Source organism: Rhinopithecus roxellana, chromosome 4 (assembly GCF_007565055.1).
Source record: "Rhinopithecus roxellana isolate Shanxi Qingling chromosome 4, ASM756505v1, whole genome shotgun sequence".
In the NCBI taxonomy this organism is placed as follows: domain Eukaryota; kingdom Metazoa; phylum Chordata; class Mammalia; order Primates; family Cercopithecidae; genus Rhinopithecus; species Rhinopithecus roxellana.
In genome coordinates, this window is record NC_044552.1 from 106,223,459 (window position 1) to 106,250,113 (window position 26,655).

Below are 26,655 nucleotides of genomic sequence, written 5' to 3' on the forward strand. Positions count from 1 at the left end.
AGTGCTTTGCATTAAGCATTTCAGAGACTAAGGAAGGGGAACTGTATAAAATAATTCTTTTTCTAGTAGGACAGAACTGTGTGGTTAACTGAGTCTCATATAGAGGTACCTGCCTCACATGATTATTGAGAGCATTAGAATGAATGAATGCATTGTAAGTCATTTGACCTAGTGCTTAGCACTTAGTAAATGTAAGCTATTAATAGAAAATTTATTGCTATAAAATTATAAAAATAATAAACTTTAAACTTTATAATCATTTTTGTTATAACTCTTCATTTGGCTTTCTTGATACCATTCTTCCCAGCATTTTCTCTGCCTAATTTTTCTGATTTATTCTAAATTCTTCATCCTCAGGTCTCCTCTCTCTTGCCTTTTTTTCGTTGTTTCCTACGTCAGTGTCAACACCTTCTGCTGAAACTCACTACAGCCTATCTCTACAAAATCTCTTGCCTTTCTTAGGGAGGAAAGTGACATGATTCAGCCAGTATTTTAGGAAGCTAGCCAAGTTTGTTATCACTGTGAAATACAGTTTAGAAAGGCTTAGCCAGGCATGAGGCCTGTAATACCAGTGGCTTGAGAGGCCGAGGCAAGAGGATTACTGAAGCCAGGAGTTTGAGACCAGCCTGGGCAACATAGCAAAACCCCATCTCTACTAAAAATAAAAAAACTAGCTGTGCGGGTAAGGTGCACCTGTAGTCCTACCTACTCAAGAGGCTGAGTTGAGAGGATCGCTTGAGCCCAGGAGTTTGAGGCTGCATATCTGTGATTACACGACAGCACTCCAGCCTGGAAAACAGAGCAAGACCTTGTCGCTTAAAAAAAAAAAAAAAAAAAACTTTTTAAGAGTAGAACAAGCAGTCAGACAAGAGGTTATGGTGTTAGGTGATTGCCCAGGTAACAGATACTTGAACAAGGACATTGTGGTGGAATAGAGAAATTTTTGTGAGAGTAATCAGTGACACTTTGCCATTGATTATATGTGGAGAGGAAAAGAATTGAGAACTCTGAGGTTTCTAGCTTTAGAAGCATGTCATTTATAATTAACAGAGAAATACATTAGTGAGTAGGAGGCAGTGAGTTGAGTTTTGGACAAGATGACTTTAGGTTGCCAGCATGGTATTGTCAGGCTATTAGTTTACTTGCTGCAGTCCCACCCCTCCCTTCCGCCTCCCTCCCTCACTCACTCACTGAATTCCATTGCTATTAGTCTAAGAACTTCCCTTTAGGAAAAGTAATTTTTTTTAGTCACAGTCAGCAGTAGAGCTTGAAATGTGTGGAGACCAATTCCTCATTTCCTACCCACAGTCTCATTATCCTCTTTTGGTCTGTTTCCCCAGGGAAAAAAGATTAAGATTATTTAGAATAATACCTACTACTATCATTACTACCACCCCACCCTCCAGGAAATTGGTAGAAAAGTTTGTCTATGTATATATATATACACACACACACACATACATACATATATTTGAAACAGTGTATTACTCTGTCACCCAGGCTGGAGGGCAGTGATACAGTCATAGCTCACTGCAGCCTTAACTTCCTGGGCTCAGCCTTAACCTCCCACTTTAGCCTCTCAAGTAGCTGGGACTACAGGCACCAGCCACCATGCCTGGCTAATATTATTTTTTCTAACTTTTTTGTAGAGGCAAGGTTTTGCTGTGTTGCACAGGCTAGTCTCGAACTTCTTGGCTCAAGTGATCCTCTTGCTTTGGCCTCCCAAAGTGCTGGGATTACAGTTATGAGCCACTATACCTGGCCTAGTGTTTTATTTTTATATCAAATAAATGAAGCAACTTGGCAGGGCTCTGTGAAGAAAAATGCAATTTTATGAAGTGTTTGTGGTTCAACTATTAATAAGCAGAGTAACACCTCATTCATCTAGTATAGTTAGGTAGTAAGTATATAAAATGATTGAAACTTACCCCAAATCTATTTTAGAGATTTTATAGAGATTTTACAATATATTATATATATTGTGTGTAGGTAAATATAGATATTCATAGCTCCAAATCTATTTCTTTATAATGTTTCACATACTTTGCTGCTTTCTGAGATAGTAACACCTCCTCCCCTCCCCACCCTTTTACCCTGCATAATAAACCTTTTCTGGAAGATAGAAATAATTTTTTGTTTCACAGCTTCAGAATGAGTCAGGAACCCCAGGTTCTAGTCCAAGGCCTGGCACTAAGTTGCTATATGAGAACTGAATCATAGACTCTAGAACAGTGCCTGGCATGTAGTAGTGCTTAACCAGTATGTTTGGAATGAATCATTGTCTTGTGCTGACTTTAGTGCTCCTTCCTTGATTTATTACTTGGAATTCATTGCTGCCTAGTAAATAAGCTTCTGGGTTCTTAATTAAATAGGAGTATCTAGGTTCTGATAGAGGTGAACTATAAGCATAATTTATGTCTGTTTTAACTCCTTAGTGGAACTTTTGGCTTATCTTGATGTATTTTCTGGTACTGAAAGTTGCCAAACAGATGATCTTCTGTGCTTGATTTATTGGGGGCACTTGCTGAGTACTTTATATGTGCCTACATTGTGTATAGGCAGTGTTGTAAACATAAGCACATAGCACATGTCTCCAGGGATCTTATAACTTACATGTAGAGACACAGAAGTAGAACTATGTAAGAAAATAATTAAATGTTGAATCATAAAGCATTGACCTGCAGCTACATTAGTAGTAGGAAAAGATCCATGTGGGCTGAAGCAGGATAAAAATAATTCAAGTAGAAGGTGAAATTGGAATTGGTTTTGAAGAGGTAGTTAAGATTTTGATAAGCCTCTAGATGAAGACATAACATTCGAAGCAAGGCCAGTAGCATAGTAAGCAAAGAAAGGAAAGTGTGGGTTGAACATGTTCAGACAAGCCTGCCCAGATTCCTAAGGGTGTGGGGACTGCTGGGAAATAGAAGCAGGTGAGTTTAATAGAGTAGTTTTAATCTGCACGACCCTGAAGGGATCCAGGAATAGAATTTAGAGGGCTGCATGCATTTAGATGAGGGGAAAAAATGACATCTTTATATTTTCATTAACTTTGAACTGAAATTTTAGCATTTCCTTTTAATGAGAGTTTAAGCGGCAGACTACAGTAGTATTAGCAGTACCTGTATCTTTTTATTACTAATAGAAAAAGCACAGATATTTTCAGATTACAGTTGATATCTCTAAATATATTTTATGCATATTACTACTTCAGAATTACGGTTTTTATTAGACTCCCGCTAGATTTTATTGTATTAAGTATTACTAAAGAAGCATATGTATAAATATATCACATACAAGGTTTTTAAAAACACTTGATAACTGTTTCAGTATAATTGGTTTTCTTGGTAATATATATTTTATTTTATGCATTTAAAACTATACTTTCAAAAACAACTATATTTTAGTAAAACTGGTTTTCTTTATAATCCTAGGTATTGTATTTTATGTATTTAAAACCACTCTGAGGGGGACTCTGTAGCTTTCTTCAGACTGCTAAAGGGATTCATGACCCCTGATCTAGTGGAACCAAACTGGAGAAGGCAATGAAAACCACACTGAGGGGGTTGTAGCCGAAGAGCAGTATCGGCCCACTGCAACCTCCACCTCCCAGGTTCAAGTGATTCTCCTGCCTCAGCCTCCCTAGTAGCTGGGACTACAGGTGTGCACCACCACGCCCAGCTAATTTTTGTACTTTTAGTAGAGACGGGATTTTGCCATGTTGGCCAAGCTGGTCTTAAAACTCCTGAGTCAGGTGATCCACACGCCTCGGCCTCCCAAAGTGCTGGGATTACAGGCATGAGCCACCATGCCTGCCCTCAATAATTACTCTTGAAATTTGTTTAATTGCTTTGTTTATATTTTATATAACTGTAGGCATTTACATTACAATTCATAAGTAATAAGGCTAATTTTTTTCTGTGTTAAACTTTTATTCAGATTCTACTGACATATTATTTGAACTTTATGTTTTTCTTCTATTAAATAAGGGTGTTGGACTAGATAATCTATAAGGCTCCTTTCAACATCAGATCTATGATTCGGAATCTTTTAAGTTTCATCAAGTAGAATAAAAAGCTTAAACTACAATTTAAAGGAGATTCTCCTTAGGTTATGCTGTGAGTGTAAATAAGATGCCAGAGGAACAAGTGAGAGAATGAATGTCACAACTTTACACCTACATCCTTTTGGCAAACTTTAATAAGAGGCATAGAAATAAGAATTCTAAGAAACTAAAATGCAGAGTGTTGACCGGAAAAGAAGTTTTCAGAAAGAAAAGTATTAGTAATGTCGAGCTAGTGCAATAAAGAAGGAACCTTAGACATGAGGTTAGAAAGCTACAGATACATTTCTGGTTTTAACTCTGCTGCTTATTGGAGTTTTGATAATGGGTAAAAATTACTCAATATGTTTTTTTAAAAGAATAAAAGCAGGGCCGGGCGCGGTGGCTCAAGCCTGTAATCCCAGCACTTTGGGAGGCCGAGATGGGCGGATCACGAGGTCAGGAGATCGAGACCATCCTGGCTAACACGGTGAAACCTTGTCTCTACTAAAAATACAAAAAACTAGCCGGGCTAGGTGGTGGGCGCCTGTAGTCCCAGCTACTCCGGAGGCTGAGGCAGGAGAATGGCATAAACCCGGGAGGTGGTGCTTGCAGTGAGCTGAGATCCGGCCACTGCACTCCAGCCCAGGTGACAGAGCAAGACTCCGTCTCAAAAAAAAAAAAAAAAAAAAAAAAAAAAAAAAAAAAAAAAAGAATAAAAGCAAATTCATTATAATTTGTAAATAACATTGTATGCTTAGAAAAGCCAAGAGAATCAACTGAAATATTGCTGTAAGTAATGAGATTTCAGCATGATGACTAGTTAAAAAACTTAAAAGGTAATGGTTTATCTGACGTGGTTTTTTTACTTGATGGTCTTTAAACTGAAAGCCTATCCGTATGGGTTACTGAATGGAAATCTTCAAACTTAAATACGCTTTCCCCTTCTTTCTGAGGAATACAGTAATTCAGTCTTATCTAAGTTTTAGTATATTTTGAATAAGACACTTCCATGTTAACTTTTTAAAACTATTTTAAAATAAAGTTGTGGCAGAGAATACACTTAAAACGACTATAAGGAAATCATTTTTAAAAATTCCTTGTGGCTTGTGATACTTGATCTGTTACTTGGTAATGTTAGAGAGGGTGTAATCTGATCTTTGAGCCATATTTGGTAAATAATAATTTTGTGTGGAACCTACTGTTCTATCAGTAAGAGGAAAATTATTGCCCATATATAAGGCTTTTCTTTGCCCTTAAAACATTCCCTGACTTTATAAAGACCAAATTTTATCATGCATTGATTGCTTTTATGTTTTTTTAAAGAGCATTATACCAGATCTATATATAACTTTTTAACAAGAGGTGTATTGACAGAAGTATTTTATACTTTACTTGGAAGGAGAAGAATTCCATGTCATCTTGTTTACTACTAACTCTTTTTATATCCTAAATATAAATTGTTATATTTTTATTTATCATCAGCTCTCAAAATTGACCTCTTTCGTATACTCACTTTGTGGCTATTCTGGAAGATAATCAGTTATATGTCTTAGAATGTGATTATAGTTGAATTATTTAAACCGAAAACCTGCTACCTGGTTGTTGCTTTAGCGTTTTTGAAAATGAAAACTTAAGTATACCCACATGTTTAGAACAGGAAAGTATGTTACATTCTTTAATAATGCAGAAAAATATATTGAATGCCTATATGTGCCACACTGTTAGGTGTTTTACATACACTTTAGCTAAATCTCATGGACAGTACAGCAGGGTGGGTAGTGATATTCCATTTAATAGAAGGGAGATTTCTGCAGTTTAAATTCAAGGCCATACTGAAGTCAGATCTGAACTTAGACTTCTCTCTCGCAGAATTCTTTGTCCTATAATGTGCCATCACAATAGATGGGAAATTTACATTTTTCACAAAAACTACTTTTACTCTGTTTTGCTGTTTATATTGCTGGTTACTGGAAATGCAGGGAGTTCAGTTTTTGGATCTTTGTCTTCACTACTTTTTTTTGTCCTATTATAATTTTCACAGTATCTATGATCATTTGAGAGTAGCAGAAAATTCTATTTATTTTGACTCCCGTGGGATTAGTTTCTTAGAGAAATTCCTAAGGGTACCAGCCTACCAAGCATAAGGGCATCATTTCCAGGTTTAGTAATCAAATAGTACAACATTCTACCATTTGTAATATCCTATCATTTCTGTAACCTTCGTAGTTGCAAGTGTGTTTTTGGTTTTTGTTTTATATGGCCCTAACAAAAATTTTTTTAAAAAAAAATCCATTGAATCTATTTTGGTAATGGAAAAAAAAGATTTTCCAGTGCGGTTAAGAACCACATCTTATGAGCTGTTCTTTGCCTCCCTCTTTAAGAATTACCAAGTATTTTTAAAAATTGGAACTTAACATTTAGTTCATTCCTTGGATATATCTAAAGCATTTCTTTAGAAACCCCTGGGAATTGATCGTAGGAAATTAGGGGAGCATTTAGAAGATGATTGGAAATACGATAGTGAAAGGGAAGAGCAAAATGACCTGAAAATGAGGACTTTACATTTCCAATTTTGGATTTTGTTGTTGTTTTTATCTTTCTGTTAGAGTTACTCTGTGGTCTCCCGTTGGACAGTCTGTTGCTAAAAGCCATTAGAGATTTCATAAAAACTACTCTTTTGAGTTACTGGAACTGAGAGTCCAGAATAGCGTTGGGTAGGTTAAAAGAATGACTTAAGTAAACCGCATCCTTTGGTAACTTGCAATTTAAGAGACCCACTTTCCCTTCAGAATATTTTATGTGAGAGACTTTGGGGACTACCTTACTGCTATTACATCTCATAATGTTATCTGGTCACATTTCTTGTTCTGCCTACCTCTAGTTTACTCTAGTTTCTCTTCTGCTTTCAAGGCTCCAGACCCAGTTCCTGGACCTGCCCTGGAAAAGAAGTATCCCGTAGAGATGAGCTCACTGCAGTTACTTAATTAACAATTTGTAAGCTGCAAAAATGGCAATGGGCCAACCAAGAACAGCTACAATTTGAATTTTTCTATTTCCAGGTATGCTAAAGTCCATGGCACCAGTCAAGCTTAGCCTGTGTAACTGCCTTATTATTAAATCTATAGTAACTAAAACTTGACTTTCAAAATGTATAGTCATCTTGCTTTAAAGTATAGTAACACTAACATCTAGGTAACATGCAGCTAGTATTGAGTTTAACATACCTTTGCCTGAATATTTCTAATTTAACTTGTTTGCTAGTATTAGCAAACTAATGCAAAAACATAAGAAAAATAAATTTGAAATGCTACTGAGTGAAGCCCTATAAACGTACAAAAAAAAAAATTGAAAAACAACAACAACAAAACTGCCTTTCTTTAAAAGGTTTACATTGAGTACAAGCAGTATAGGGAATTCGATTAATGAAACTACTTCCCTCTTCCTGAGATCCTCAACTATTCTACACTACTAATGCCTTTACCTAAAAAGTTAATATATTTGTACATGGTGAAACCCTGCCTCCACTAAAAATGCAAAAAAATCAGGCAGGCACGGTGGCCTGAGCCTGTAGTCCCAGCTGCTTGGGAGCCTGAGGCATGAGAATCACTTGAACTCAGGGAGTTGGAGGTTGCAGTGAGCTGAGATTGCGCCACTGCACTCCAGCCTGGGCAACAGAGTGAGACTTCGTCTCAAAAAAAAAAAAAAAAAAAAAAAAAGAGGTTAATATATTCTTCAGTAATTGGAAATTATGCATATTATTTCTGGATAGAATCAAGCAATGTTTTATAGTACTTTACCTGAAGAATTTACCTATATTTTTAAACTAAGTGTATAACTAATATTTGCTAATTTTTTTACTTGATTACCCAAAAGAACCTAGCAAAGGAAATTATAAATGGTCGGAATCATCCTGAAGTGTAACAGCAAAACCAAAAACTGAGGTTTCCTAATGCCTTAGATTTTAACCAAGAGAAAGCTACTCATGAATGGCTAGAGGGCCAAGATCAATTAGCTTTTAAGGATATTCCTTTTACCAATTTATATAGATGCGGAAACAAAATCCCTGATTAAGGTGAATTTATTTACTAAATGGATGGATAATCATACATGTCTTTTGATTTTAAAGTTCAGTTCATCTAGGTTAGAGATTACCCAAAATTGAAGAGGAATTTTGTATCCCAATTGTGAATTTAAAAGGCAATCCTAATATTCTAGCATGTGCTTAACTCCTTCCTTATATCCCTTTCTGCAGTATTAATGCATAATGAATTTAATATCTGGCAATTTAGTCAGTGTTAGTTCACTGATTGTGTGCCACATTATTTGTTTGGTGTTGAAAGAATTATGTGTCACTGAGTGTTTAATTAGAGCTGGAAAGGGAGCTACTAGTTAGGGTCATTACCACTGTTGTGTGAATTGAAGTAGAAATTAAAGAAGGAATTACATATAAATATCAAGTCTTAGTTATTTTCAGTGGTGCTATTAATGGTGAAATTTTTCTCCATTATTCAATGTAAATTGTGTGTACAACAGTATGCTAGACACAGCAGGGATGTAGAAATGAAGAAACCTTGTTTTAGTGAGCTTACAGACAAGTAGTATGAAAGTGTCATAGTAGAGATGCGTACAGCATACTTAAGAGTACTGGAGAGAATCAGCTTTGTGGAGAAGGTAATGTTTTTACTGAACCATGAAGGATAGATAAAATTCTTTAGAGAAAGTGGCAAGAGTATTTCTAAGTTATGAAGATGAAAGCATTTAATATATTATAGAAATTGTGAGCAGTCCAGTACGCATAGAGAATAGTTGGATAGAGGGGTGTGATGGGAGATGGAGCTATGACATGTTTTTGAATGTCAGATGAAGAAGTTTGGACTTTAGTAGGCAGTGGGAATCCGTTGAAGATTTCTCAGAACTGGTACATGTTAAATCAGTGAATCTTTTGAAAAGCTGACTACCGTAGAGTGAAGGTTGAATTGATGAAGTTAGAGGTTAGGCAGTAGTAATGCCTAATAAGGGACATTTACTCTGTCAGGCATTGTGTAAAGAGTTTTACCTTCAGCTTCTCACTTGATCCTCACTACAGGAATATTGTAAAAAGTAACTGAAATAATACATATTTAAGGCATTTAGCACAGGACTTGGCTCATAGTAAGTGTAGAACCAAAGTGATTATACTCTAGGCTCAGAGAAAGCAGTGTGTCTTGTCCACCTTTGTGTATGATAGTACAACAACTTTCCATAAAGATATTGTGTTTATTGGGGGACTCTTACATTTAATAGCAACAATAAGCCTACTTCTCTTTCTACCACCCCATACCTCTTTCCTTTAATTAATTAAACTATCTCATTGGTAGATGTGTAATACTTAGTCAGTTTAAGTGCTTGAGTAATAAATAGTTTACCCTGAGTTAGCCTTTAGGTAAAAAAAAAAAAAAGTCACCTGGCTTCTTTGTTTTAAACAAGGATTACAAATTATGACACTAAGCTTAGACATGGTTAATCATGGATGGACCTACATATATAAATTCATAAGTAACATTTAAGTTAGAAAGTAACTGTAAATCTCATCTATCAAGCATCCTGATGATTGGTCAGTGCTGCAGCTGTAAACTGCATATCCATAACAGTTTTAGCATGGACAACACAGGCTTTGAGTTATTTGAAAGTACCTGTGGTTGGCTAATACGGTTACTTTCAAATAACTCATTCTGTTCTATTCTTACTCTATCTGCATATCAGAATACAAGTAATGTTGTGGAGAAGTACGTAAGGAATAACTTGATAGTAATGCAATGTATTATTATAAAAATTGGAACAGATGACTAAACCTCCTTGGAATACCTTTCATCCATGTATCATTCTACTCAGCCGCTTCTCCAGAATAATTAGTGTGTGTATACTTTCAGAATACTTCCTATACAATCATATAAAAATATCTGTTTAAAATACATCTATTTTCGGCATCATAGGAAAGGACAAAACATTTTTTAAAAGCTTTTTAATGTAATACATCTTTTGTGTATCTTTATTTTTACACAAAAGGTGTTATACATGGAATCTGCATCTTGATTGTTTTTCAATCAATAATAGCTTATAGGTCCATATAATTATTTGGATATCATATTCCACTAAATAACAATAACAACAACAAAAAAGCTGCATGGTGTTCCTTAGTGTGACTATGTAATAGTGTACTTATTTATTCCTCCTAGATGGCCATTGAGGTTGTTTTTAGAAACACACACTGGGATGACCGTTCTTGTTTACGCCACTTTGAACACATGTGTGTTTTTTCTAGATTAGATGCTTTAATTCATATAGCTGGATAGATCATGAGAGGGAGGAAGGGGTGGATGGGTGGATGGATAGATGGATAGAAAGCCAGAACTCTGGTACCTTATTAGTAGTAGCAAATATCCATGTACACTTTGTCTAACTTGTGGACTAATTATCATACTCCTAGTGCTGTTGTGCACATGCTCGCACACGCGCGTGCGCGTGCATACACACACACACCCCTCTCCCTTAGCAGCTGGTCAGTAGTCCACTATGGGACTATGGGAAAAGGCAGCTGAGGGCCATGACATTAGAAAGAAAATGAGCAGAATTATATGAGATGAACAGGAAAAAACATGGGATCAAGTAAGGAACTGAAACTGCATGGGGATCAGTTGGGTGATACTTCTTTGTTGTTTTTTGAGACAGTTTCGCTCTTGTCACCCAGGCTGGAGTGCAATGGCGCAATCTCGGCTCACTACAACCTCCGCCTCCCGAGTTCAAGCGATTCTCCTGCCTCACCCACCCAAATAGCTGGGATTACAGGCGCCTGCCACCACACCCAGCTAATTTTTGTGTTTTTAGTAGAGAGAGGGTTTCACTATGTTAGCCAGGCTGGTCTTGAACTCCTGACCTCAGGTGGTTAGCCCGCCTCGGTCTCCCAAAGTGCTGGAATTACAGGCGTGAGCCACCGTGCCCAGCTGGTGATACTTATAACTTTCTCTGAATGTTAAGGTGCCATTTTAAATTAATATTTAACCAAATTATTAAAATTTCTCCACATCGTTGCATTAATTGGTTTGTTATAAATGTTTATGGTTGATGTAAGATGAAAATTGGTTCCTTCGGGTGCCCTTTCCCTTTTACCCATAAATAGGAACTTATTATCATACTTAGCTCCTGTTTTCTTTTATAGGTGATATTTATGCACAGGATAGATTATCCAAAAATTAGAGTGAAAGAGGGCAGTGAACAATAATGTATTGCAAAACAATAATGAGATATGAATTATAAAATACACAAAAGGTAGTCAGTTATATAATATGTTTTGATGAAGTATAACCATTCCGTCTTAGATTTATTGCACTTTTCTTGATCCTTAGAAAATGTAGTACCTACCACAAAACCACAATACATAAATTGCCAAGTGTGGCCGACTTGCACATTCCTTTTAGAAGAACTTATAACTGGTAAGCCTGTTAACCATCAGAAATTGTCAGCATTCATGGCCTTAAGGCAGTGCGTTAAATGAGAAAATGGGAAATTTTCTCTTTAAGAGGAAGTAGTGTGGATTATTATGCTACTTTATTTATTAATGTTTATTGTTATTCTTTAGAAAGTAAATTATTGTAGGCTTATAAAATTAAGAAATCTAGTTTTTAGTAACATAATCATTTGCTCCCTTTAAGTTTTAAATCACTCTAAATCTGAACATAATAGCTAACTTAAAATAAGTAGCATTTGGATTATATTATTTTTGCAGATAACTGATTATCTGTGTGAAATGATTTAGTATTATAACTTTTGTGATAAAGTTTATGGTAAAGATTAATTATAGTTATCTCATTTTTATCTTAAATGGAGATTAAGTAAAGTTTGCTTTGCCTTGATAGAATTGTAACATCATGCTCCAAGAAATATAATTCCAATAATTTACTGTAAAAAGTAAGTTTAAAAACTTTGTTAAATTAACATTTATAAATTCTTTTAAAGTTAATTAAATCTGAAGTGCATCAAGTATTACCTAACTGGTATATGATATGATACTTGTATAATATGTCAATAATGTAAAAGGTATTTAAATAGTATATGTACTTAGGTAATATGATTCTTATTTTATGTGTAATTTTGAAATGTTCTTTGAAGTCAAAAGGTTTTAAAATTTGCTTTAATTCAAAACTATTATAGCATCATCCAGCTATTCTGACTACATTATCAACACTTCTTTCTGTGGTAAAGATATTATTTAAGAGTAATTCATGGCAGTGTGATAATGTCAGCCATTTCACAGAAGAGAGAAATTGTAATTAATAAGAAGAAGCTGGGCCAGGCACAGTGGCTCACACTTGTAATCCCAGTACTTTGGGAGGCCAAGGTGGGAGGATGACTTGAATCCAGGAGTTCAAGACCAGCCTTGGCAATACAGGGAGCTCCTACCAAAAAAATGTAATAATTAACCAGTTGTGGTAGTGTGCACCAGTAGTCCCTGCTACTCAGGAAGCTAAGGAGGGAAGATCCTTTGAACCCAGGAGGTTGAGGCTGCAATGATTCATGATTGTGTCATTGTACTCCAGCCTGGGTGACAGAACAAGACCCTGTTTCAGAAAGAGAGAGAAGGAAAGAGAAAGATAAAGAAGGAAAGAAAGAAAAAGAAACTGTTAGCATCATATTGACAACTAAATAGATAGACTGAAACATTCTGCCATCCCATTTGGCATCCTGGAGAGGTTAATGTTAATAGTCAGTTGTTGAGCCAGAGGCATGTTCCTAAATATCACCATGCTATGCAAAGTCACGCAAAAAAACACACAGGGCTTATGGGGAAAAAATGGAATTATGGGTATAACACCTGGAAACGTCACCTGTGAACATTAAAAAAAAGATAAGGCAAGACGAGGTGGCTCAGGCTTGTAATCCCAGCACTTTGGGAGGACAAGGCGAGTGGATCACCTGAGGTCAGGAGTTCGAGACCAGCCTAGCCTACATGATGAAACCCCGTCTCTACTAAAACTACAGAATAATTAGCCGGGTGTGGTGGCAGGCACCTGTAATCCCAGCTACTCGGGAGGCTGAGGCAGGAGAATTGCTTCAATCCGGGAGGTGGAGGTTGCAGTGAGCCAAGATCACGCTATTGCACTCCAGTCTGGGCAACAAGAGCAAAACTCCATCTCAAAAAAAATAAAAAAAGCTTACAGATAACAATTTTATTCATGTTAAATAAATTAAGAAATAAATACATTAAGAAATATGTAAAATAAATTAAGAAATATGTAAACACTACAATGAATATTGTACTTTTCCCTGAATAAGACCTAAAGTTTGCTTATGGAAGGGAACACAGGAAGAGTTGCAGGTTGTGAGTTATTGTAAAGTAGTCATGGCTGGGCGCCGTGTCTCATGCCTGTAATCCCAGTGCTTTGGGAGGCAGAGGTGGGTGGATCACAAGGCCAGGAGATTGAGATGATCCTGGCTAACACAGTGAAACCCCATCTCTACTAAAAATGCAAAAACTTAGCCAGGCATGGTGGTATGCACCTGTAATCCTAGCTACTCGGGAGGCTGAGGCAGAATTGTTTGAACCCAGGAGGCAGAGGTTGCAACGAGCCAAGATCGCACCACTGCACTCTAGTCTAGGCGACAGAGCGACACTCCATCTCAAAAAAAAAAAAAAAGTAGTCAAGAAAGAGTTTTTTGAAATCAGTAATGTGGCTGGGTGTGATTAATAACTTGCAGATCTGTTAAGCTAAGGTAGGTGGTAAATGTTTCAGATGTGTTCATGTTTACTTTGGGTATATTCATATGAATATACATTTGGTATATTCATATGAATATACATTTGGTATATTCGTTTTAGCTCGATATGGCTTTTTGTGTTCACCTAGTGTTTCTTACAAATGAAATTACAGCAAAATTCACTTAATGTTCAAATTGTTCTTTCATATCAATCGTGATGGAGCATATTTACATTTTCAAAACAGATATAGCAGCACTGACTTATAGCTGAGGTTAAGGAAAACTCTTGAGTTTGGGGTGATAGATAAACACTTTTTACAGTAGTCTAAAAGCTATATGTATTCTGATCTTTATTTAGAGACTTATTGCAACAAATATTTACTGAGCATCCACTTGACATATACTAAGTAGTTAGGATACACCAGTGAAAAATAGTCTCTCTGCTTGGGAACTAACATACATTCATTCATTCATTCATTCATTCATTCAGAGATGGAGTCTCACTCTGTCGCCCAGGCAAGAGGGCAGTGGCGCCATCTCAGCTCACTACAACCTCCGCCTCCTGGTTTCAAGCAACTCTCTTGCCTCAGCCTCCAGAGTAGCTGGGATTACAGGCGCCTGCCATGCCTAGCTACTTCTTGTATTTTTAGTTGAGAAAGGGTTTCACCATGTTGACTAGGCTGGTCTCAAACCCCTGACCTCAGATGATCCACCCGTCTCGGCCTCCCAAAGTGCTAGGATTACAGGTGTGAGCCACCGCGCCCGGCTGGGAACTAATATTTTTCATGTAAAGAATTTTCTTTGTGACCAGGGCTTGGTTTTAAGAGGTAAATTGGATTGACTGGGAGAAGAGGAAGTCTAACAAGGAGACGACTGGGCTGACCAAGGCATTTTTCAGATATCTTGAATTATACTTTTACAAGGTAACTTCCTAGAATTCTGTCCAATTCAGGATTTTATGATTTACAGAAAAAAATTTTACCTCTAATGGTTACTTTAGAAACCGGAATTTGCTTTTAGCGTATGTTGAAATGGAAAAATCTCCTTACATTCTTGTACACAAGCTAAGGAAGAATCCTAATGTGGTTGAGAAGTGAATTTTATGTATTTCTTCCTACTATTGTTTGATATTCGGTGTGAACCATATTTTATGTCTTTTTTTTTTTTTTTTTCTAAGATCTCAGTCACCCAGGCTGGAGTGCAGTGGCGCAATCATAGCTCACTGCATCCTTGAACTCCTGGGCTCAATGGATCCTCCTTCCTTAGCCTCCCGAGTAGCTGGGACTACAGGCGTGTGCCACCATGCCCAGCTTACTTTGTTAGCGTAATTAAATTTGTTCCAACAAAACTCATATAAGAATGGGGCAAAGATAAAATGATGTATATATAGTTTGACATATGTTAAAACCTTAGCATTAGCATATCTCAAGGTCTTCTTGGATAAAGACCACTATACCTTGAAACCTTCATTCATCTTCTCATCTTCTCCTGTAACTACTCCCCATCCTGAGTACCTTCTTCATAATCCCCTTCTTTCTTCTTTGTCCCTCCTGCAAGACAGGTGACACGATCCTCAGAATCTGCCTTACTTGTCTTCTTTTATACTTTAAGTTCCTATGCTTCAATACTTTCCCACTTCCTCCTCAGCCCAGCGAGATCCCTTTAAACACCTATTATAACACAGTTTATGCCACTTATCTAGTACTTTGCACAACGTAGTACTGTTGAGTTTGTCATGTAGCTTTGTCAGATTTCCCCAACTGCAAGTTTTTTGTCCCATATACATTGAAAAGGAAGGCCCTAAAGGCTCAATCCAGCCCTACAGTGTTCTGCAACCAGGGTAATGTGCAGCCCTGTAAGGTTTTGTTCCTTTGTACTTTGTGGAAGTCCATGATATTTAGAATAAATAATTACTACTACTAGCAGTTTGTACTTTTTGCTGTAGGCAGGACAGATATAATGCAATTGAGTTTAATTATGTTGTCACTAATCCTTGAAGCTCTTCGAGTTGTTTTCTCCATTTTACGAAGAATGAAATGATAGCATTGATATTTTATTTACATGTGTACTTACTATGTACTCTTTTTTATTATCTTACATGGATTACTCATTTAATTCTCATAACAATCCTATGAAGTAGCTACTCTGTCATCACCATTTTATAGATGAGGAAACTGAGGCACAGAGAAATTAAATGATTTGCCCAAGAAGTTACTGCAAGTAAGTAGCATATTAAACTTCGTAAATGAACCCATGGAATCCTAGAATTTACACTTAACCAGCTATCACTATGTATCAAATACTTTTTTATATACATTATATCATAATTGTCTCATCTAGTTAGATAAGACAGTGTGCACTTATGGAACTGAGGTGGAAATATTTAGCAACATTAGGTTATCTCTGTTTTAAACTATTAACATGTTCTTTCACCAGAAAATTTTAGAAGCATGCATGGCTAAGGTAAAATGCTGTTTCTTTTAATCCTACTCTTAGGAAACTCTACTCTTCAGGAAAGTTTATGCCTGTCTCAGAGTAACATTTTATTTATTCATTGGTTCCTTTTCTTTGTTAAGATTTTAATAGTAAAGGCCAATACTTTGTCAAGTTTAAATTATGTAAATTGAGGAGTTTATGTGAGATACGTTACTAGTTATTCCTTTTATTTTTAAAGGTTAGATCTCTGGGAATTTAGCTTTGCTCCACCATTTACTTTGTATGGCACCTTCTTGATAGTAAAAGATTTTTCATAAATTTACCTGCCCAAAAACAGCTTTTATTTTATAATAAGCTTCATTTTTAGCTGACCTATGGTGATCCACATGTGTTTATTGTACAACTACATTTTCCTACATTCTTAAATATATAGTAGCTGCAGAACCTGTTTGTGTATACTTAATAGAGGTAATTTTTTCTTCCCCTAGTTACTTCTTTCCCGTTGAATCAAGTTACATAAAAGTTTCTAACCATTCCTGTTGTAGGCTTGTTGGTAACTGACTTCATTTTAGTAATTCTTTTTATTTCATTGCCTTTCACCTAGTTTTTTAAACTCATGAAATTCCACACTCCTTTCCATCTCTGTTTTCCTTCCTTAAATCAATACTTTACTATAAGCACCTCTTATATGTGATCCTTTGACCATAGTCATCTTGGTTTTTGATTAGTCCCTTCCCTGCCTTTCATTTACTGTGTTATCAACTAGAAGTCTTATGAGAACTGGAGTAAACTTTACCTGAAGAAACATTCAGATGAGCAGTTGTCATGAGAGGGCTCATCACAGTGGATTCAGAGATGAATCAGTGAACATACTTGGACTTTATACTTAGGGACTTTGATTCAGTAGGTCCAGGATGAAGCCCAGTGATTTTGTTTCAGATGGTCTACAGACCAAACTAAAAAATGCTGGTCTAGGAAACACACCCTTTTCTTGATGAGGAGAGAGTTGTCGTTTTTGTACCATATCTTAAATCTTAAGGAGCTTTTAAGGTTTTGGCTCCTGCTTGCACACTCAACTTTGTTTGCTCTAAGATTTACCTGTTTTGAACATCATCAGACTTGTAAAGTGGAATTATTGATTCCATGGTTCTCTACCTTAACTTCCCATCACAGTTACTGGTGGAGTATCTTGTTTTTACTTTGAGTAACAGAGATGAGTATGTAGGTCCTACGTCCAGAAATTCTAATACTCATTATTAGGTTTGAGTTACCTCCCCAACTTTGGACTGTGCGTTTCAAAGTTCTGTAGGTGCTGCTGCTGCTGGGTTGTTGCTGCTGCTGCTGATGCTTTCTCCACCTTACTCCTTCCCCTTACTTCCCTCTTTTACTAGGTAACACAGAAATATAATACATAATTCAACAAGCACAAAAAAGTGTGCAGTGAAGAGAAAGTCTCTTAAGCCTTCCTGCCCAGCCCCTATTCTCCCAGATTCCCTCTTCTTCCTCAGATAATCATATCATTGTTACCAGTTTCTTCCCCAAGTGATTCAGATGTGCATCCAGAATGGAGAAACACTAACTTAGTGCTAGCAAGCAGGATATTACATAGGCATTAGGAAAAAATTAAGTGGGGAATGACCCCTTTAAGTCTTTATAAAATAAAGATAAAATCTAAAGGTTGACCTTCATATTGTTGCCTTGACGTTGTGAATATGAAGTCATGTTCTGAGGAAATAATTTAAATACGGAAATTGTCCATGTACAAAAAACTTTTTGCATAGCTTTCTAGAGAAAAATTGGAAACAACCTAATTATTTGTTTACGAGACTGGCTAAATAGTAATATATTGACCTGATGGACTGTTATGCAGTCACTTAAAACAATGCTTATTTTCTAACTTTTCTTCAGGTGTATATTTTGTTTCTCTATATATACAGAGTGAGAGATTAAATATATATATATTTATATATTTGTGTGTGTATACATACGTAAAGAGCCATACATACACGTATATGTTTTTTAACCCCAAAATTTTAACCCATTGAAACTTTGGAGTTCAAATTACATTTATGCATAAAAGTTAAATCCTGCTTCTCCATTTGCTTGCTTCCCAGTGTTGACAGATGTCTAGATAAAATTTAAATTTCTCTACAGTATCCTTTACTGGATATTAGTTTCTTTATAACATTCATCAAAACCTCAATTATGTGCATCTAATTGGTCTCAGCTTCTGCTATCTAAAATGCAATCATGCCCTTTGAACACAAACACCTACTTACCTTAATTAGTGTATCTGTATGCCTTCTTATGTTATCACATCAGTTTGTTTATTTGATCCTGAAATCGAAAGAGAAGTAGGTAAACAAGCACTCTCTAAAGCCTCATTTTGGATTGTGCAAATCTCAAAACTTTTGATTAAATAAGTACTTAATATGTTAGACGGTAGATCGTGTCACAAAATCATGTCATAAAATGTCATCTCAATTTTAGAACTTCAGGTAATCTCAGACTACATAACACTTTGAAGCATCTTCATTTCCCCAAGTCTAAATTGTAAGATGAAATATAAAACACATTATTTTTACTTTCTATTGAATATTTTTTATTACAGAAACAATGTATTAAATAAAATAGGTTTTTCTAATTTAAATTATTTATGTGTTTTTTATTAGAGAAGATGTATAACGAAGAGTAAATCTCCCTTAATTGTGTTCCCTAAAGGCAGCCAGTGTTACCAGTTCTTGTGTATCCTTCCAAAGATATTCTGTGCACATAAAAGTGTGTGTGTTCTTGTATGTAAGAGAATGCAGAACACTATTCTGCACTTAGTGGTGGTAGTTTTTAACTGAGTATTGTATCTTGGGGATTATTCCATATTAGCACTTCATTCTTTTTAATGGCTGTGTAGTACATTATACTCTTGTGAATGACCATAGTTTACACATCACTATTAACAGATACTTAAGTAATTTTTGGTTGTTTATCATTACAGACATGCTTTGGTAAATATATATAGTTTTCTGTGTGACTGTATCTGCAAACAGGTTCATAAAAGTAGAATTGTGAAGTGAAAAGATAAATGCAGTTTTAATTTTGATAGAGATTGCCAAATTGACATCTATAGAGACTGCACTCTGAGGTGAGGATTCCCCTCACCAAGTGATGTGTTAACAGACATTTGGATGTTAATTAAAGATCATTATTTTTTAATAAATCAAAGCTCCCATGATCCGCCACCCCTATACTTTTTTGTTTTATCTCCAATTTAAAATTTTCCCCAGTGAAAATTTTTTACATGATAATGTCTTTCTGTTTTTACCAAATATTACATGACTATTTCCTTGCGTTTTCTGAGGTTTTAATAAGTTTTAATGTCTGCATAATAGTCAAGTATTAATAAATTACAGTTCAAAAAGCTGCTTTCCAAAAGTTAAGCTGTTTGGTTCTTTTTTGGTTTTTACTGTTAGAAAACTATTTTAAACTTAGGCCAGACGTGGTTTAACACCTGTAATCCCAACACTTTGGAAGGCGGAGGTGGGTAGATCACCTGAGGTCAAGAGTTCGAGAACAGCCTGGCCAACGTGGAGAAACCCCCGTGTCTACTAAAAATGCAAAAATTAGCCGGGCGTGGTGACAGAGACATGTAAACCCAGCTTCACAGGAGGCTCAGGCAGGAGAATCGCTTGAACCCAGGAGGTGGAGGTTGCAATGAGTCGAGATCACACCATTGCACTCCATCCTGGGTGACGAGCGAAACTCTTATCTCAAAAAAAAAAAAAAAAACTATGTTAAACTTATGTTGAATCACTTCCTTAGCATAAATTCCTAAGAGAGAAGGGTACTGCTGTCTTTTGATTACCTTACTTACATGACACTGTTTACCTATGTGCTTCCTACCTCAAGATGTTTTTGGGTAAATAGGATCATGCCCAACTAAATTTGGGAAATATTGCATCTGTTGCGGCTACCCAAAGATTCACAGTGGAGGTTAAAGTCCAGAAATAAAGAAACTTCCTTAACTTTAAGTAATAGCGTTTTCAAACGTATTGCCAAAAAAAAAAAAAAAACTTATTTTTCCATGTAACACTTAACAAAAGCCATTGAAGGGCACTTTGAGAAGTGATAAATGACAAAGTAATATATTGGGTTTTCAAATAGATTTTGTAAAATTGGAATTACTGAATCTGTTCTGATACCTCCTAATTTAATCATATTTCCTAATGTCCTAGAGAATTCCAAATGCTTATTTCCTTCTAAGTAACGGTAATGGTAGTTCTACTTTAGCACATAGAAATGTAGGAAACTGCCATTCAACAGGTGTTTGTAGAAAACTTAGTATGGCCTTATTAAAGGCAAGATTTCACAGTGCTTCTGTGACTAAAATTGGGGGTTAACTGAAAGTGAGACTCAGCTTCATTTTATACACATAGATGTGGATTGTCAAAATAAGCAACCATTAAACAAGGTTACAGAAATAAGATGATAATCTTATTCAGGCTGCTGTAACAAAATACCATAAGCTAGGTAGCTTATAAACAACAGAAGTTTATTTCGTATAGTTCTGGATTCCAGGAAGTCCAAGATCAAGGCACCAGCAGATTGAATGTCTGGTGAGTTCCCACTCCCTGGTTCGTAGGTGACACCTTTTAGCTATGTCCTCGCATGGTAGAAGGGGCAACTGAGCTTCCTCGGGCCTCTTTTATAAGGCCACTAATCCCATTCATGTAGGTTCCTTCAAACCTGATCACCTCCCAATACTGTCATCTTGGGGGATAGGATGTCACATATGAATTTTGAGGGGACATGACCATTCAGACCATAGCAGGCGAGGATGGATCTAAAGCAAATAAATTTTTCCAGACTTAATCTGTAGATCTTGACATCAGATGTTGAGTATTCACTCTTGTAGTGTAGAATTTAGGAGTTTGTTTTTGTTTGGTTTGAAATGAATTCCAGCATTAAAACAAAATCTCTTATATGATTAATTTGCTACAAACAGACTTTCACCTTTCCATAGATTTTTTTTACAGTAATTTATAAAAATGCACCTGTCAGTTCAAAAGAGCATACATTACTTTTTACAGATACCTTGACTATTCAAATTATTTCATTCACCAGTATTATGACATTTGTAACATTCTAATGGCTGAAAACTGAAATAATCATGTCTTTATTATTTACTTTTAATTCATTTTTACTTTTTAAAAGTAGTGTGTTTTCAGTGTAAAGCATTTTAGCCGCATGCAGTGGCTCACGCCTGTAATCCTAGCACTTTGGGAGGCCAAGGTGGGTGGATCACAAAGTCAGGAGTTTGAGAGCAGCCTGGCCAATATGGTGAAGCCCCATCTCTACTAAAAATACACAAACTAACTGGACGTGGTGGCGCGCACCTGTAGTCCCAGCTACTTGGGAGGCTGAGCCTGGAGAATCGCTTGAACCCAGGAGGTGGAGGTTGCAGTAAGCCAAGATTGTGCCACTGCACTCCAGCCTGGGCAATAGAGGGAGACTCCATCTCAAGAAAAAAATAAATAAAAGAAACACATTTTAGCCTTGATGGGTATAAAGTAATAGTAGAGAGTCTTTATCGATATGTAAATGGATTACATTATACGTTGTTTAGTCATATACTTCTGCCCCCTTGAACGGTTGTAATGAACATCTGCCCATGTCAGTACATTTAGATGAACTTAATACTTTACAACATTTAGCTTGTTTCTGTATTTATCATGTTATAAATTATACTCTAATAAACATGTTTTCATATATATCTTTTTTTTTTTTTTTTTTTTGAGACAGAGTCATGCTCTGTCACGCAGGCTGGAGTGCAATGGTGCGATCTTGGCTCACTGCAACCTCCATCTCCCGGGTTCAAGTGATTCTGCTATCTCAGCCTCCCAAGTAGCTAGGATTACAGGCGTCCACCCCCAAGCCCGGCTAATTTTTTGTATTTTTAGTAGAGACGAGGTTTCACCATGTTGGCCAGGCTGGTTTCGAACTCCCGACCTCAAGTGATCCACCTGCCTTAGCCTCCCAAAGTGCTAGGATTACAGGCATGAGCCACGATGCCAGGCCTTTTCATATATATATCTTTACATGATTGTCTGTTTTCTCAAGTAAGTTCCTAGAAGTGAAATTGCTGAATCATAGGGTCTGCAAATTAAATTAGATCTGCAGTTATGTTCTCTCAGAAATGTGTATATATAAGTTGAATATCCCTTATTAGAAATGCTTGGGACCAAAAGTGTTTTGGATTTTGGATTTTTTCAGATTTGGGGATATTTGTATATATATAGTATCTTCAGGATGGGATCCAAGTCTAAACACGATACTGATTTATATTTCATATCCACCTTATACGCATAGCCTGAAGGTAATTCTATACAATGTTTTAAGTTATTCTGTACATGAAGCAAAGTTTGTCTTAAGTACTTACGTGAAATTTTCCACTCATGGCATCCTGTTGGACTCAGAAAGTTTTCACTTTTGGAGTATTTCGTATCTTCAGTTTAGGGATGCTCAACTTGTATTATTCTGTCTTCTGGCATCGACTATGACTAATTAGAAGCTCGTCAGTCTAGTTATTCCTTTGTAGATTATGGCTCTTTTCTCTCTCATTGTTTTAAAGATAAAATCTTTGTCTTTGGTACTCTGCAGTTTCACTACAATATATCTAGCTGCTGATTTCTTTTTATTTTTCTCTTCAGAACTTGGTGTGTGTGTGTGTGCGCGCGCATGCGGGTTTTCAGTATATTATAAAGAAACATACTGTCAGTGTCTCAACCATTATCTCTGAATTTCGCCTTTCCCTTATTCTTTCACATCTTTCTTTGTACAAGTCCTCTATTAGATGCAGTACGTATTTTCATTCTGTTTCTCATTTTCTCTTCCATATATTCCATTGCTTTATAAGCTCTGCTGCTTCCTGGTTGCTATTCTCTTATCCATCTTCCAGTTCACCTTTCTCTGTGGTCTCAAGTACCTTCTGCTATTTAACCTATTCATTGATTGTTACATTTTATGATGATACGATTGCTAGAAGTCTTCATTGATTCTTTTTCAAATCTTGCCTTTTCACTTTATATCTTATTATTATGATTTCCTTTTATCTCCACAGTCATTTTAAATATTTTTATTTTATAGGTTCTTTCAGGTTCTATTCTTTTACATTCTTAGATATTAATCATCTAATTAGTGTTCCTGATCTTTACTCATGGTGGATTATTTCTTTGTGCTTTTGACTTTTATTTAACATGAGCTCATTTTCAATATGATGTTATTTGTTTTTCATGTTTTACCTCTAGAAATCCTTTGCTTCCTGGGTTACAGAAGTAAGTCCATAGCAGTTTTGCTTTTGTTTCTGCCAGGAATCCTATGGTATTACCAGCCTCAGACCAATTTTTTTGTTAATTTCAAGTTTCTTTTTTACACCTGTAGTGTAAATTTGGATTCCACACCTGTGCATGGTGCAGGCGCATGTCTTTAATTTTGTGAGAGAGATGTTTCCTTCCCACTCATGGCTCTAGTGAATTTCAGTTCTTGTGGCTCCTATGTGGCAATGGATAGAGGTTTAGCTGCTTTTTCCTAGTAAGGAAGGACCTTCCAGAATCTAGGCTTTATTTATGCAACTATTTCATTTAAATAAAATGTCTTCCTGATGTGGTCCAATAGTGTGTCTTCTTTCCACATAGCATTAAAACTCCAGCTCCAGTATATCTAGTTCTAATAACTATCTCTCTCTCCTTCGAAACTCTTCTCCCCCACACATCACCACAGTATTTTAACTTAAACACTTGTTATAGTGGCTTTTAATTCTGTCTTTGTTTCTGGCACTAGGGAATTCTTTTCTTGCAAGCTCTGCTGTTACAAAACAAAGTCAATCATTTTTTCGTTATTTTTGGTTTTTCATAACAGAGGAAGTTCTGAACTAGCTCAGTACACTATCATTCTGGAACTGAAGCCAAGTTTTTTTCTCCCAAAAGTAAGACTTAAATTTTCCTAAATGTGCTTTTAGTATCTATTGAGATAATAGTATAAGTAGTCTCCATTAACTATTAATATAATGGAAGTACATTAATAAGTTTACTTTAAACTGAGATACCTGTAATAAATCCAGCTCTATAGTTTGTATACTGTTCCCTAATCTTTTATTCAAAATTTTTGTGCCATTTTTTTTTAAAGTAAATGCTCTTGATATATAGGTATTTTGTTTACTTTATTTGCATGTTAGATTTTTACATCAGAAGATGATAGCCTTTTTTTTCTGAATTTTTTTTTTTATGTTAGCCTGTGTTAGTTTGTTCTTGCATTGCTATAAAGAAATACCCAAGACTGGGTAATTTAGAAAGAATAAGGGTTTAATTGGCTCCTGGTTCTGCAGGCTGTACAGGAAGCATGTTGCTAAGCATCTGCTCACCTTTTGGTGAGACTTCAGGAAGCTTACAATCATGGCCGAAGGCACAGGGGAAGCCATTGTGTCACATGGCAAGAGCGGAAGCAAGGGAGGAGAAAGTTTTTAACAGCCAGACCTCATGACAACTCAATCATGAGAACAGTGCCAAGGCAGGTGGCACTAAACCATTCATAAGAAATCCACCCTCATGGTCCATTCACTTCCCACCAGGTCCCATCTCCAACATTGGGGATCATAATTCAACATGAGATTTAGAGAGGACGGCATCCAAACTATATTATTCTGCCCCTGCCTCTCCAAATCTATGTTCTTCTCACATTTCAAAATATAATCATTTCTTCCTAATAGTCCTCCAAAAGTTTCAGCTCATTTCAGCCTAGCTCAAAAGTCCAAAGTATCATCTGAGATAAGCCAAGTCCCTTTCACCTATGAGCCTATAAAATCAAAACAAATTATTCACTTTCAAGATACAATGCGGATACAGGCATGGGGTAAACATTCCCATTCCAAAAGGGAGAAATTGGCCAAAAGAAAGAGGGTACAGGCTTCATACAGGTTTAAAACCCAGTAGGGCAGTCATTAAATCTTAAATCTCCAAAATAATCTCCTTTGACTCCATGTCCCACCTCCAGGCCTTTGAGCAGCCCTGCCTGTGTCTGCAGGGTTCAACCACCACAAGTGTTCTCATGGGTTGGAGTTGAGTGTCTGCAGCTATTTCTAGCACAAGGTGTAAGCTGCTGGTGGACCTAACATTCTAGGGTCTGGAGGACAGGGGTCCCTTTCCCCAGCCCCACTAGGCAGTGCCCCCGTGGAGACTGTGGGGCCTCCAACTACACATTTTCCTTTCATACAGCCCTAGTAGAGGTTTTTTTGTGAGGGCTCTGCCCCTGCAGCAGGCTTCTGCCTGGCCCCCCAAACTTTCTCACACATCCTCTGAAATCTAGGTGAAGGCTGCCAAGCCGCCTTCACTCTGGCACTGTGCACACCTGCAGGCTTAACACCATAGATGCTGCCAGGGTTTATGGTGGCTTACATTCTCCAAAGCAGCAGCATCCCAAGTTGTTCTTGGGGCCCTTTGAGCCACAGCTAGAGCTGGAGCGGCCTGGATTCAGGGAGCAGTGTCCTGAGCTGTGCAGGGCTGGGCCTGGCCACCTGAACCATTATTTCCTCCTGGTCTCTGATCCTGTGATGGGAGGGGCTGCTGCAAGATCTCTGAAACGCCTTCAAGGCCTTTTTCCCATTGTCTTGGCTGTTAGCACTTGGCTCCTTTTTAGTCAGGCCAATGTATAGCAAGTGGTTACTCCACAGCCTGCTTGAATTCCTCTCCCTAAAAAGCCTTTTCTTTCTCTGCCACATGGCCAGACTGCATGTTTTCCAAACTTTTATAGGTCTACTTCACCTTTAAATATAACTTCCAACTTTAAGTCATTTCTTTGCTCCAACATCTGAGTATAGGTTATTAGAAACATCCAGGCCACATCAGAAATTTCTTCTGTCAGATGCCCTAAATCATCACTCTTAAGTTGAAACTTCCACAGATCCCTAGGGCATGAACACAATACAGCCAAGCTCTTTGCTAAGACATAACAGGGATGACTTTGCTCTGGTTCCTAATAAGTTCCTCATTTCCATCTTAGTTTTTATCACCCTGGCCTTCCCTGTCCGTATCACTGTCAAGATTTTGATTATAACCATTTAACCAGTCTCTAAGAATTTTCAGATTTTCCCTCATCTTCCTGTCTTCTTCTGAGTCCTGCAAACTCTTATAACCTCTGCCTGTTATCCAGTTCCCAAGTTGCTTTCACATTTTCAAGTGTCTTTATAGTAGTGCCCTATTCCCAGTACCAGTTTTCTGTGTTAGACCATTCTTGCATTGCTGTAAAGACATACCCAAGATTAGGTAATTCAGAAAGAAAAGGGGTTTAATCGGCTCATGGTTCTGCAGGCTGTACAAGAAGCATGGTGCTGGGCATCTGCTCCACTTCTGGTGGGACCTCAGGAAGCTTACAGCCGTGGCAGAAGGCAAAGGGGGAAC

At 36.8% G+C, this 26,655-nt stretch overlaps 1 protein-coding gene across 3 annotated transcripts in view; it reads left to right on the forward strand.

The window, feature by feature from the left end:
• TAB2 (TGF-beta activated kinase 1 (MAP3K7) binding protein 2) overlaps nt 1-26,655 on the forward strand; it is a 91,347-nt gene that overhangs the window by 16,194 nt on the left and 48,498 nt on the right. Inside the window, exon 2 of one of the 3 annotated variants that reach the window (XM_030929407.1) lies at nt 6,953-7,101. The exons of 1 other annotated variant lie outside the window; for it this stretch is intronic. The gene's annotated coding sequence lies outside the window, so the exon portion shown is untranslated. Of the gene's footprint in view, nt 1-6,952; nt 7,102-15,969; nt 15,995-26,655 lie in introns of those variants that run through there. One more of the 3 variants, XM_010381029.2, reaches the window with a different exon arrangement.